Below are 15987 nucleotides of genomic sequence, written 5' to 3'. Positions count from 1 at the left end.
TAATAAAAATATATACATATATTTAACTAAAAGCTAAATTAATATTAATGCAATTTTATAAGAAATTATACATTTATAAAAATCTATAAGAATTATAATATATAATTTTATATTATTTATATTTAAATATTAATATTTATTATTCTAATAAAGCTGAAGATTTAAGACTCAGATTTTACTGAGATAAAATTTAGTGAATTTTTCCTTTTAGCTACTATCTGTTAAAGGTGTTAACTAATATCAACTTTATAATGTTACTTGTAAAAGCCCTAGATGAGACTCTGCACAGATGTATATTGACATACAATATAATATGTAGTAACATACAATGTAGTGCATACTGAACACGTGAAAAAATACAAATTACAAACATTGTTAGTTCACAAGAATAAATAACTCTTGTTTTCCTTGAAGAAATTATTGTTAACCAATACAGTGCAATTCACTGTTTGTAAGATTGATTATCCAACCATCACAACTGCTTTAAAAAGAATGCTCATTCATAACATATGTCCATAAGCAATCTTATTTCATAACATTTTTTCAATAGGTGTGTTTAAATTGTATTTTAGATTATTATAATATATACTCGTGCAAATGTTCAATTAAAAGTCAAAAGAAAATTAAAAAACAGATTTTTAGAGAAAAACTAGAAAATAGGAGAAACAAAATTTACAATTTTTTCCTACTCCACTTAAGTTTTAATTTTACAAGTAAATCACTAGCTTTTGTAAACAATACATTATTAAATAAATAAAATGTTTATATTAAAATGTTTATTTTGTTAGTATAAACTTTATGAGGATATCTTATGTGTAATATTTATTTCATACTGAATACCATAATGATGTATCAAAATTACAGAATTTTTTGAAAGTAGTACTTAAAAGGTATGAGTTATGTACCTCACAGAAGAAATTAATTATTAAAATTAGTTATATGTTAATAATTTAATTAATAATTAAAATCTACTTAAAATGTTTTTAAATGTTTTTAAATGTTTTTAATTTAACCAATTAACCACATCACAACACGCAGAAAAAAAATCACAGTACAAGCATGACAATGGGGAAACCTCGCAGGCAAACACCATGTACAGAGAATGAAGAGGATAGCTCTGTTGACCCAAAAAATTCCAACCATCTGATTAACCTCTCAGATAAGGAATTTAGAATAGAAATATGAAGGATGTTCGTGGAACGATCTGAATAGAACACAAAGACAGAAAACAGAAAACTTCAAACTGAAATAACAGATATGAAAAGCACGGTAACTTATCGGAAAAACTCAGTGGATGGCCTCTCTAGCAGGGTAACAGCAGCTGAGGACAGAATCAGCGTGCTGGAAGATGAGACGAAGAACAACTGAATATAGCAGAAGAAATTGGAATAGAACCTTAAGACAAATAATCAGACAATGGATAAAGTACTCAAGAAATTTGAACAAATGAAGATAGAATTCTTTGATAAACTTAACAGAAACAACATAAAAATTACTGGAGTCCCAGAGTCCTAGGTAGGAGATCCCCAGGAAGAATCAATCCTCAAAGAAATCATCACAGAGATACTCCCAGAGATAAAGACTGCATGCAATCAAGTCCTTCATGCACGAAGAGTACCAGATAAAGGAAACCAAAAAAAAAAACACCCCAAGACACATCCTAGTTACAAAGACAAATCCCACAGATGGAGATAGAATACTAAAAGCAGCAAGATCAAAAAGGAAAATTACATTCAAAGGAGCATCCTTAAGACTTACAGCAGACATATCACAAGAAACCCTCAAGGCCAGAAGACAGGTGGGATATTGTGACAAGACTGAATGAAACGGATGTGTCACCAAGAATACTGCACCCAGCCCAACTCATGTTCAGGTTTGAAGGAAGGATACATAGCTTCATGATAAGCAACAGCTCAGAAACTTCACAGATGCAAAACCAGCCTTGAAGGAAAAACTGAAAGGTCTAATTTAAGACAAGACAACAACCCAGCAAACTTACCCACAAAGATGCCATTAAATCCAAGATGCCATTAAATCCTATGACAATCATCTCCCTCAATGTCAAAGGACTAAATGCACCAATTAAAAGACACAGAGTGGCAAAAAGGGTCAAAAAAGATGAACCCCCAAAACAAAAACAAAACAAAACAAACAAACAAACAAAAAAAGATGAACCCAATCTCCTGCTGTCTACAAGAAACACACCTGAATATCCAGAACAAATATAGATTCAAAATCAAAGGCTGGAGGAAAATCATCCAAGTAAACAACACCCTTAAATATGAGGGGTGGCCATATTAATTTTTCATGACACCAACTTTAGACTCAGAAAAGTTGTAAGGAACAAAGTTGGACACTTTGTACTAATCAAGGGATATGTGCAACAGGAAGAAATCAGGCTACTAAACATATATGCACCAAATGAGAGACCAGCAAACTACCTAATACAATCATTGACTAATCTGAAGGAAGACATCAATAATAACTCAATAATTGTGGGAGACCTCAACCCGCCCTGTCAACACTTGATAGATCAATCAGACTGAAACCCAGCAAACATATACTAGCCCTGAAAAGAGAAATAAACTAGAAAGAAAGAGAAGTAGTAGATGTATAAAGGGCATTCCAATCCCAAAAACCTGGAAACATATTCTTCTCCAATGTACATGGGTCATTCTCCAGCATAGACCACATGCGGGCACATAAAACATACATTCATAAAATCAAGAGAAAAGAAATTTTGCAGGCTACCTTTGCTGACCACAAGGCTCTGAAATTAGATGTGAACTACGAAGGAACACAGAAGAAAAACTTTAACAAATGGAAACTAAACAGCCTGCTACTGAACAAACAGTCAATCCGAGAAGAAATCAAAGAGGAAATCAAAACTTTCCTGGAAACAAATAATGAAGACACAAACTAGCAGAATCTATGGGACACATCAAAAGCGGTCCTGAGAGGAAAATTTATTGCTTTGCAAGCACACATCAGGAAGGAAGAAGGGGCATACATGAATAGCTTAATGATAATAGCCAGACTCTGGAAACAACCAAGATGCACTTCAACAGATAATAGCTAAAAAAACTGTGGTACATATACACAATGGGATATTATGCAGCCATCAGGAGAGATGAAGACATAAAATTTTCCTATACATGGATGTACATGGAATCTGTACATGTACATGCTGAGTGAAATAAGTCAAAGGGAGAGAGATAGATGCAGAATAGACTCACTCATCTATGGGTTTTAAGAAAAATGAAAGACTTTTTGCTGTGGGCATGCTGCGTCCACAGGCAAGACCTTGGTGGGGTCCATAAATCCTCACTGGGAATAAACAGGAACACAAAGTGGATGAATATGAAATATGAAATAATGATACCACATGCAGTATATGTGAGTCAACACGTCTCTGGCAGGAGTGCGACAAATTTAATCTTCAGGCAAGGGAGTATATAAAGGGAAAAATGAGGCAGTCATAACATGAAAGGAATATGCAATGTACATTGTTTGATTTTAGAACAAATACACATAACTTTAGGTGGTTTGTAACCTTCAAATAGAATAGGTTTCAGTTAGAAGTTAGAGGATAAAAGGAAAACCGAATTCTTACATATCAAAGAAGTTCCTGGCCCTAGGTGTCATTACTGATGTAAATTAAGGGATAGCAGGAAATCCTGGTTTACTCCTGATAACAAATATTCTTAACCTGAGGGAAATAGTATTCTAGCTAGGGGCTAAGTCCCACTTCCTATGATCTGGTAATAGAAATAGAATAACATTAAGGAAAGGGGTACAATAATTACACCTAGTAAAATAGCCTAATTCTACACTGACCAATCCTGTTTGTAAGTAGGTATTCAAAGCGACAGGGAGAGTCCCCGAGGCAGAAATCATTTTGATTTGATGCTCAAAGGCAGCAAGAGAAGAACATTGTCTTGAAGATGCTATGTTTTGACTTGGCCTTCGGAAGGAAATAGCCTGACAGAAAGAGAGGTAGCTGGCTGAGGGATGACTTGCAAATATACTAAGCCAGCAGGGAACTTTTGGTAGGCTGTGGGGCTGAAATCCCTTTGTGAGTGTAGAAACGCTAAGGCCAAATTTCTGTAATAGAAAATAAGACAAAAATCAAATAAAAAGAAAAAGGAAAAATGTAATGTCACAGCCATGTCAGAATTATAGCTAGTAATCCACGCAAAGGGTCAATGATTGACTTCTCTAAATGGGCCTTCTGGCAGATAATTCTTGGGAGGAAAATTAGGCACTGCACCAGGAAAGCCAAAAGCCATGTCTGGTGTGTGCTTCCTAAATAAATGGAGACAATAACTTTGTGGGTAGTGAAACATTTTTGCAACAATCCTCAGAGACAAGGGTTGGAACTTCCAGCTCACCTCTTGAAGCTCACCACAAAGAGTGGTGAGTGCAGTTATAGAAATAACTTCACCCAAAAATGTTCTTCATTCTTGATCATTTCTTAAAAAAAAATGGAATGCTCTAGATTTGGAGGATAACATTCATATAGGTCCCTAAAATCAGTGTAAATGTAGACATGACTTCCTATACAGTGGTCCTCTTTGACTGCCAAGCCTAATCCATAAACAATTCAGCTATACAATGTATATAGCCCCTCTGATATATTTCCCCTCCCCCACACCAGAGCCCCTTCTACTTCCTCATCTCCTAATCTGGATTCGTTATCTTCCCCTAAATTAACCCTCTTTACCCTCAGTTCTTAGCTTGTTAGGCACCAAGACTGACCTTCTGCCCCAACAAATTCTGCCCTTTCGAACACCCCTACAAAGCTCATTATTACTCCTTAACTCTCTCACCCTCAACCATCAGTACCTCACATTTACCCCTCCTAATTTCAGTACTACACAGTCCTAATCATAGACCAAAGTCGTGCATTGGATTTAACAACCCCCAACTATTTCAAAAGACATAAAATGGACATATATGTCTTTTGAATATTTTATGTGTATTTTCTTTGACAGCTGTAACTCTTACTAAGTATTCTTTTACAGTGACGATTCTACCCACTTTTTATCTCTTTGTGAGCTGTTCAATAAGGAATTTTGGTGAAAGAGTCCCTCGGTTTAATGCTAATGATTGAAACATGTCATGGGGATTGTTTGACTTGTTCTTATGGCCCCCATATGTGTTGATAACACCACGTGGCATTGTTCCTTGTTTGCATAGGCACATTAAAATGGGAAAATACTATACATACAAATAAGTTCTTATTTAATAGAGATTGGAACACACAAATTTTGTAGTGCAATGGGACCTTACACCCTGAACATTGATATAATGACCAGGCACCGGCCTCAGAAGAATGGGCATCCTCCATTCACCCCTGAACCAGGGAAGCTATCTCCAAAACATTCAAGGTTTTTTATAACAACACCTGGAAGCAATCCTCTACCAGGAAAGACCCTACTACTGCTCTGACATCGACCTGCTCAAAAGAGACTTCCCTTAACACTAAGAAGACTTGACAACAACAATGACCTGCTTACAGGACAGGGTTCTCTACATTGCCCTTCAATTGTGAGGTGAAACGAGAGGATGCTCTGCACCATTCTGACTACAATGTAGGATATGCTGATTCCAGGATCTTTAATATAGAAACATGATACCAACAACAGAGATTGTGTTAAAAATAAAAGTGTAATGGCACTACAGACAATGACTTGGATTGGACAAACTGGTTTGCCTGGAGCCTAGAGTTAGTCTTATGCCAGTAAACTTCAGGGGTAGGGTCTCCTTGTATTTAGGCCAAGGCTTTTCCTTTCCATGTCCCTCATATTTTGGTGGGCCTATGTAAACAATAATTGCCACTCTAACACTGTTTTTACTGTGCTCCTTTGACTCTAATCCTTAAGAAATACAACCCACTTAAGCTTCTGAGGTTAACTTAAACTAATATGCATGTGCATGGAAATGTAAAATGTAAAAATGTACTTTGCCTTCAATGTTTGAGTTACATAAGTTTTATGGCTTTAGATTGCTTTGTGTGCTGCTAAGAAATACTATGTATTACAATCTGGGGAGTTGTGGGACAAAGTAATTGTACATGATTTCTGTTTTATATTTCTTAATGTTCTTTAGCTGAAAATTCAAAGTTCAGATATCAGAAAGGGGATTTCTGAGAATTCTGTTTATAGGTGATTGTCTTTACATTATAACTTTACCTTGTTCTCTTCCTTTGCATCTTTGTTCTAATAGTTAAAAATAAAAATTTTAAAAAATTATAGTAACTATAGAAAAATATTTGACAAAATTCAATAACTTTTTTTTCAAAAACTGCATTAATAGAAATAGTAAGATATTCATCTGTGTCTGATTAGATGTTTCTTTCTTGGTGGGTAATGAGGTGAAATGCCAATCAGTACATAGGATACATGAGTAACTCTCAGTAAACCTGATGTGATACTTGGGCCCTCAAGTGACAGAATCATTCCAATACTTACTGGTTGTATGAAAGGCCATATAAAAATTAAATTGAAAAAACAGACCTAATTACATTACTCTGCTATATACTATAAATTTATGTTTTTAATGGGGGCATATTTGAGATACATTTCTGACTTTATACGTACTGCCCTTAAGCCTTTGCCATGTACCAATGGCCCCTCCCTTCAAGCAGACAATTATGATATAGTAGTCTCATACACACACGTATAAACACACAAGCACTACACACAGTTTGTTAGCTTATATCTCTAGTAGCTCCATATTATATGGATTATATTCCAATCTCATTTTAATTTATTTTATGCTTTTATATTTATTATGCAGCCAATACTCTAGTTACACACTATTAGTTTAAGTTTTATAGGGAAGACTTCCTACACAAAAGTGTAGGTTTGAGAACCAAACCTCTATAAATACTACAATGTTTTAGCATCACTTTACTCTTGAATATGAGATAAAAGGCCATTTTAGGACATCTCACATCTTAGTCAAAATGAGTAAAAGTCAAAAACAGGGAAAAAAATCAAAGAAGAAAAAGAAACTAGAAAAGGAATGTGAAAAGAAAAATAAAACCACAGCTTTCTTAATGATAAAATAATCCATTGCAGAAAAATGATGGAAAGAAAGTAGCAGCAAGAGGGCAGAGCCAAAAAATACTTCTAGCAATTCTTCCCCAAGCAACTAGAGTGTGAAATTTCCAAAAGCCCTGAACCAAGCATGGCGACCAGACACCTGGAGAAGAAGCAAAGTCAGATCACTAGAACAAATAACAAATACTGAAGGAGATTGCTGAAAACAAAATGGTGGAGGCTCAGCCTAGAAAACAGGGGTTGAGCTAGAATCAGAAACTATGGCCACAGTGATCCCAGAGACATAATTGACTGCAACCCTAAAATGGTCCTACAATTTGGTTGTCAATTGTATAATGTGGCACACACCTAGCAGTGGCCTAGTTCTAGCCAAGTTTATTAGAGCAGAAATATAGAGTAGAAGCCAGGCTTCAATAGGAAGGTGCTGGTTAAATCATACCATGCTATGCTACTAGACTGCTTACAGTGGGGTGTGGTCAGAAGCCAGACCTGTCATTTGTTACGAGACTGAGAGTAGAGCCATTTACTCACTCATAATGCCAGACTCTGAGCAGTAGAATTCTTGAGCTTTCAAGTAGCCAAGTCCCATATGCTCAAGGGATACAGATAATAACATTGAGGGAGTCAGCTAAGGCTAAAGTCCAATAGGAGGGCTTCACAGCAGCATGGTTGTGAGACTGCCAACTAGGGCAGTGAGGAGGCAATGAGGCTGATTTGCTTCTTGCCCTTACATTGTTTCTAAGAAAGAAACCTCACTTCTCACTAAAATACCACCACACACTGCAAATACACAATGGAAAAACATTTCAGAACACCACCACACATAGTGAATGAAGATATTGTTTTTGAGGTCTCAACCAATGTCAGCAACCTATAGAGCTTCTATGATAAGGACTTTAGAGAGGAAATGTGGAAACCATGAAAACAACCAAACGAACAACAAATAACAATCAAAAGGCTATAAGAGTAAAAATTAGAAAAGCTAAGACTGAAATTACAGGTCTGAAAAACTTGGTAGGTTAAATGAAAAACTTACTGAAAAGCCTCAGCAACAGTAACAGCTGCTGCGGAAAGAATCAGTGAGATGGAAGATGAGCTGCTAAAAACCTTCATAAACAGATGTAATTGGAAAAGAGCCTTAAAACCAATTACCAGAAGATGGTAACTATTCTCGAAATAAGTGAACAGACAACTATGACCTTGAGACAAATTCAACAGTAACAACATAAGACATATTGGTGTCCCAGATAAGCAGGAAGAAAACCTTACTGAAGAAAGCAACAGCAAAAGACATTATTACTGAAAAGTACTCAGAACTGAAAAATGCTTCCAACTACATCCTGGACACCTGAAAAGTATCAGCTAAAAGAGCCCTAAATAAAAGCACCACAAGTTATCTCTTAGTCACAATGATTGAAAACTTCAGATAGGAATAGAATACTAAAAGCAACAAGATCGAAAAGGAAAATTATATATAAAGAAGCATTCTTAAGACTTACAGCAGATTTGTCACCAGAAACACTCCAGGCTGAAGTCAGGGGTGGGATATAGTGAAAAAACTCAATGAAATAAAAACCTCATCCGGAATACTTTATCTAGCCAGACTTTTATTAAGGACTGAAGGAAAAATACTTCATCGTGGATAAACTAGAGCTCTGCAACTTTACATATTCAAAGCCAAACTTAAAAGAACAACTGAAGGGCCTACTTTAAGGCAGGCATGCTTCACAAATGCAACAACTTGTGCAAAAATACCCCATAAGAATAATCTCTGTCAATGTTAATGATTTAAATGCACCAGCTATGAAATAATGTGTATCATCCATAATTGAGCGGATAGTTTCCAGACACCACAAAAGGACTTAGGGGAGAGTGAACAAACAGGTATGGGAACCTGGAATTATGCACATGACAATATATTTCAAGGGCGGAGAAACCCTGTATCTCTTTGGCCAAGGGAATCCCCTTTCTAATTTCCCCAATATTTACTGTGCCTATGCAAAAAAAAACCCCACAAATTAATTTTTTATCATTATTGTTGTTTTTGTTTTTTTGTTTTGTTTGCTTTGTTTTGATTTATGTCTTGAACTCTGTTTTGTTTTTATTTCGGGACTGTGGTTATTGTATTTGTTGCTATGATGCTTTTTGGGTTTTTAGTTTGAACTTTTTTTTTTAGTATTGTTGCTATGTTTTTCTTCCTTTTCCCCTTTCTTCTCTTAAACAGATATGTATAGCCTCAAGAAGGACTCCTCCCATTTTTTGCTTGTTTGATTTATGCTCCCCTTTTATCTTTCTTTTTTAGTCTTCTTTCCCTCAAACAGAACCACATAACTTGAACCATCTTGTTCTGCCTCTCAAACTGAGGGTGAAATAATGGAGGTTACCAAGACCAAACAGTCATACGAACATTGAGTAGAAATAAAAAATGATCAGACTTAGGTACCAAATCCAAAGCCAACGACAACAGGATTGATACCCAATTTACAACAAGCTATATAAAGAAGAAACCACTTACACTAGTAACCCAGGAAGTATAAGATGAATGCTGGGAATGGGGTGGGGTGGGGAGAAGGACAACATCGGTGGTGGGATTGCCCCTAATTCAATGTCACTATATACCAAAAATTTTGCTGTGAATGATTTTTTATAAATAAGAATATTTATAGAAAAAGAAATAATGTAGCAAAACATATAATAAAATTGAATCCAACATTTTGCTGCCTATAAGAAATATATTTAAATATACAGAGCAACACTGATTCAAAGTCAAAGGTGAGAGGACAATTGTTCAAGCAAACAACTCTAAAAAATGGTGGAATGGCGATATTTTTTTATTTATTTAAACATCTTGATTACATATATGATTGTGATTAGGTTTCATTCATGTAAAGAATACCCCCTTTATCAGTGCAACATTCCCACCAAGAATGTCCCAAATCTCCCTCCGCCTACCCCACCACAAACTGTACTACAGAGAGACTTTTCAGTTCCCTCATTCATTCACATGATTGTAGTAGTTCTCTGTGTAGTTATTTCTATAAATGCACTCACCACTCTTTGTGGTGAGCTTCATGAAGTGAGCTGGAATTCCAGCCCTCCTCTCATTGTCTCTGATGATTGTTGCAAAAATGACTTTTATTTTTCTTAAAACTCATAAATGAGTGAGACTATTTGCCTCTCTCTCTCTCTCTCTCTCTCTCTCTCTCTCTCTCTCTCTCTCTCTCTCCCCCTCTGGCTTATTTTACTCAGCATGATAGATTCAATGTACATCCATGTATAGGAAAATTTCATGACTTCATCTCTCCTGACGGCTGCATAATATTCCATTGTGTATATGTACCACAGTTTCTTTAGCCATTCGTCTATGAAGGGCATCTTGGTTGTTTCCAGAGCCTGGCTATTGTGAATAGTGCTGCAATAAATATAGGTGTGAGGAAGGGTTTATATATTGTATTCTTGTGTTCTTAGGGTTTATCCCTAGGAGTAGAATTGCTGGGTCGAATGGGAGCTCAACTTCCAGTTCTTGGAAGAATCTCCATATCGCTTTTCTTAGTGGTCGGACTAGATGGCATTCCCACCAGCAGTGGATAAGAGTTCCTTTCTCTCCACATCCCTGCCAGCACTAATTGTTCTCATTCTTTGTGATGTATGCCAATCTCTGTGGTGTGACATGGTATCTCATCGTTGTTTTGATTTGCATCTCCCTGATGATTAGTGATGAGGAGCATTTTTTCATGTTTCTTTTGGCCATTTGTATTTCTCTTTTATCAAAGCATCTGTTCATTTTTTCTCCCCATTTTTTTTGATGGGATTAGATTTTTTTTTCTTGTAAAGTTCTGTCAGTGACCTGTATATTTTGGATATTAGCCCCTTATCTAATGGGTGTTGGGTGAATAGTTTCTCCCACTCAGTGGGTGGCTCTTGTATCCTGGGCACTATTACTTATGAGTGGCATAAGCTTCTCAGCTTAATGTATTCCCATCTGTTGATCTCTGCTTCACTTGTTTGGAAAGTGCAGTTTCCTCCTTGAAGATGCCTTTAGTCTCAATGTCATGGAGTGTTTACCAACGTGTTGTTCTATATACCTTATGGTATCAGGTCTGATATCAAGGTTTTTAATCCATTTGGATTTTAGTATTGTACATGATGTTAACTGGGGGTCTATGTTTGCTTTTCTGCAAGTGGCTAACCAGTTCTGCCAGAACCAAATGTTGAAGAGGTTTTCCCTGCTACACTTAGGATTTCTTGCTCCTTTGTGAAAAGTTATGTAATTGTATGTCTGGGGAACATTGTCTGAGACACAAGACTATTCCACTGATCTGAGGGTCTGTCTTTATTCCAATACCATGCTATTTTGATAACTATTGCTTTGTAGTACAGTTTAAAGTTGGGAAAAGTAATGCCTCCCATTTTCCTTTTCCCTAGGAGTGCTTCAGCTATTTGAGGGTGTTTATTGTTCCAGATGAACTTCAAAAGTGTTTGATCCACTTCTTTGAAGAATGTCATGGGTATCTTTAGAGGGATCGCATTAAATCTGTATAATGCTTTGGGGAGTATTGCCATTTTAATGATGTTAATTCTGCCAATCCATTATCAGGGTATGTCTTTCCATTTCTATGTGTCCTCTCTTATTTCTTGGAGCAGGGCTATATAGTTTTTTTTTGTATAGGTTCTTCATGTATTTGGTCAAGTTGACTCCAAGATATTTGAGTTTATGTGGCACTAATGTGAATGGGATTGCCTTCTTGACGTCCATCTCTTCCCTCGGATTATTGGTGTATAAAAAGGCCATTTATTTCTGTGTGTTAATTTTGTTGTCTGCCACCTTGCTATATGAGTTTTTGTTTCTAGAAGTTTTTTGGTAGAATCTTCAGGGTTTGCTAAGTAGAGTATTATGTCATCTGCAAACAATGAGAGCTTGACTTCCTTTCCTATCTGGATTCCCTTGATATCTTTTTCTTGCCTGATCGCTATAGCAAGAATTTCCAGTACAGTGTTGAAGAGGAGTGGTGATAGTGGACAGCCTTGTATTGTACCAGAATTTAGAGGAAAGGCTTTTAGTTTTAATCCATTGAGGATAATAGTTGCCACTGGCTTGTGGTAGATGGCCTTAACTATATTGAGAAAGTTTCCTTTCATTCCCATCTTGCTGAGAGTTTTGATCAAGAATGGGTGTTGGACCTTATCAAATGCTTTCTCTGCATCTATTGATATGATCATGTAATTTTTCTTTTTCTTCATGTAGATGTTGTGTATGATGTTGATAGATTTACGGATGTTAAATCATCCTTGCATTCCAGGTATGAAACCGACTTGGTCATAGTGTATGATCTTCTTGATGATGCATTGTATCCTATTTGCAAGGATTTTGTTGAAGATCATTGCATCTGCATTCATCAGGAATATTGGTCTGTAATTTTCTTTTTTGGCAGCATCTCTGTCTGGTTTTGGTATCAAGGTGATATTGGCTTCATAAAAGCTGTTTGGGAGTGTTCCCAATTTTTCAATTTCATAGAAGAGCCTGGCTAGGATTGGTAATAGCTCCTCTTGAAAGATTTGAAAAAATTCATTAGGAAATCCATCTGGGCCTGGGCTTTTTTTGGGGGGGGGGCAGATGTTTGATTACAGTTTCAATTTCCTCAGTAGTGATGGGGGTGTTTAGCTATGCTACATCCTCCTTACTTAAATGTGGAAGGTTATAAGTGTCCAAAAATTTTTCCATTTCTTCTAGTTTCTCATGTTTAGTAGCAAAAAGTTTCTCAAAGTAGTCTCTGATTACCCTTTGGATATATACAATTTCTGTCGTGATCTCCCCCTTTTCATTTCTAATATGGTTTATCAGATTTCTCTTTCTTTCTTTGTGAGTTTTGCCAATGGTCTATCAATTTGTTTATTTTTTCGAAGAACCAACTTCTGCTTTTGTTGATCTTTCGGATTGTTTTTTGGTTTTCACATCATTGATTTTTGCTTTCAGCTTTGTTATTTCCATCTGTCTCCCTATTTTTGGTTCCTTTTGTCGGTGATTTTCTAATTTTTGAGCTGCGTCATTAAGTTATTCAGGTATGCCCCTTCTTCCTTCTTGATGTGTGCATGTAGAGCTATAAATTTTTTCTCTCAGGACTGCTTTTGCGGTGTCCCATAGATTCTGGCAGATTGTGTCTTCATTATCATTTATTTCCAGGAAAGTTTTGATTACCTTTTTATTTCATCTCGGACCCACTGGTTGTTCAGTAGCAGTCTGTTTAATTTCCAATTGTTAATTTTTTCTTCTGTGTGCCTTTGTAGTTCACATTTACTTTCAGAGCCTTGTGATCAGCAAAGGTAGCCTGCAAGATTTCTATCCTCTTGATTTTATGGAGGTATGTTTTATGTGTCAGCATGTAGTCTATCCTGGAGAATGACCCATGTACATTGGAGAAGAATGTGAATCCAGGTTTTTTGGGATGGAGTTTCCTATATATATCTACTAGTCCTCTTTTTTCCATTACTCTTTTAAGGGTTATTATGTTTTTGTTGGATTTCAGTCTTGTTTGACCTATCGAGTGTTGATAATGCCATGTTGAGGACTCCCACAATTATTGTGTTATTATTGATTTCTTCTGTCAGATTTGTCAGTAACTGTATTAGATAATTTGCTAGTCCCTCATTGGGTGTATATATATGTTTAATAGTCTGATTTCTTCCTGTTGCACATATCCCTTGATTAGTACATAGTGTCCATCTTTGTCCTTTTCCACTTTTCTGAGTATAAAGTTGGTGTCATCAGATATTAATATGGCCACCCCATCTTTTTTTAAGAATGCTGTTTGCTTGGATAATTTTCCTTCAGCCTTTGATTTTGAGTCTATGTTTGTTCTGACTATTCAGGTGTGTTTCTTGTAGGCAGCAGAAGGTTGGATTCATTTTTTTGACCTATTTTGTCACTAGGTGTCTTTTAATTGGTAAATTTAGTCCATTGACATTGAGGGAGATGATTGTTATAGGATTTAATGTCATCTTTGTAGATAAGTTTGCTGTGTTTGTTGGTCTCTCTTGTCTTAGAGTAGACCTGTCAATTTTTCCTTTAAGGCTGATTTTTCATCTGTGAAGTTTCTGAGCTGTTGTTTATCCATGAAGCTATGTATTCTTCCTTCAAACCTGAACATGAGTTGGGCTGGGTGCAGTATTTACGGTGAGGCATTCATTTCATTCAGTTTTGTCACAATATCCCTTCACTGTCTCTGGCCTTGAGAGTTTCTTGTGATATGTCTTCTCAGTCTTTAGATGACTCCTTTGAATGTAATTTTCCTTTTTGACCTTGCTACTTTCAGTATTCTATCTTATCTGTTTGATTTGTCACTGTAACGAGGATGTGTTTTTATTTGGGTCTCTTTTAGCTGGTACTCTTCGGGCATGCAGGATTTGATTGCATGTAGTCTTTAACTCTGAGAGTATCTCTTTGATGATGTCTTTGACAGTTGATTCTTCCTGGAGATCTCCTACCTGCGTCTTTGCTTCTCCAATGATTCTTATGTTGTTTCTGTTGAGTTTATCAAAGACTTCTATTTTCATCTGTTTGCATTCCTTGAGTATTTTTTCCATTGCCTGTTCGTTTGTCTTAAGGTTCTTTTCCAATATCTTTTGCAGTGTTGAGTTTTTCTGCATCACATCTTCCAGTGCTCTGATGCTGCTGTTACCCTGCTGGCTAGGCCATCCATTGAGGTTTTCAGTTGAGCTACCGTATTTTTCAGGTCTGTTATTTCAGTTTGGAGTTTTCTGATTTCTTTCTTTGTGTTCTGTTCAGATCGATCCATTCTTTCTTTGAGTTCTACAAACATCTTCCATATTGCTATTTTAAGTTTCTTATCCTAGAGGTTAATCAGGTGGTTGGAATTTATTAGGCTATCCGAGCTTTCGTCTTCATTTCCTGTGCATGGTGTTTGCCTGTGAGGTTTCCCCATTATCATGCTTGTAGTGTGGTTTTTCCTGCGTGTTGTGGTGGGGTTCTTTGGTTAGAAAGAGTGCAAGGCCGCAAAGCAAAACGAAGTGGCCACACTCTTCTGCTGCCTCTAGTGGACAGTTTTTTAGGGGTGTGCTCCCTAGGCCTCTGAGGAGACGTTCAGGTATTCAGAAACACAAACAGACACAGGAGAAGTTTCCCTTGAGTTCCTCAGAGTGATCAAAGGCACAGCAGGGCGTGCCTCCACAGGCCAGAGAGCTCAGCTTATTGGATGGTGACCCCCACAACCAGAGTTTACTTACTGGGCAGCTTCAAAATGCAGTTTTTTGGGGGTGCACACCCTACGCCTCTGAGGAGACCTTCAGGTATTCAGAAACACAAATAGGCACAGGAGAAGTTTCTCTTGAAATCCTCAGATTGATCATAGGCACATCAGGGCAGAACCTCCGCAGGCCAGAGAGCTCAGCTTATTGGATGGCGACCCCCATAGCTAGAGTTTACTCACTTGGCAGCTTCAAAGTGAAATTTTTTGGGGGTGTGCTCCCTAGGCCTTTGAGGAGACCTTCAGGTATTCAGAAACACAGACAGGCACAAGAAAAGTTTTCCTTGAAGTCCTCAGATTCAGAATGGTAATCTTAATATCAGATGGCATAGACTTCTGACTTAAAATGACAGAGTGGGGGGCTGGAGTGGTGGTGCACGTGGTAGAGTGTTAGCCTTGAATGTTCTAACCTAGGATGGACAGTGGTTTGATCCCCTGGGGTCCAATGTGGTCCCCCAAGCCAGTAGTCATTTCTGAGCTCAGAAACAGAAGTAATTCCTGAGTATCACCGGGTGTGGCTGAAAACAAAACAAAACAAAACAAAACAAAACAAAAAAGACAGTGGGTCATGTTTTAATCAAGGGAGAATAATAATAATCAGGAAGAAATTACACTCATAAGCATATATGCACCTAATGAGGAGCCATATACAAATACAT

This window comes from Suncus etruscus, chromosome 4 (genome assembly GCF_024139225.1).
Source record: "Suncus etruscus isolate mSunEtr1 chromosome 4, mSunEtr1.pri.cur, whole genome shotgun sequence".
NCBI classification, from domain to species: Eukaryota; Metazoa; Chordata; class Mammalia; order Eulipotyphla; family Soricidae; genus Suncus; species Suncus etruscus.
Note: the sequence above shows the minus strand (reverse complement) of the source record.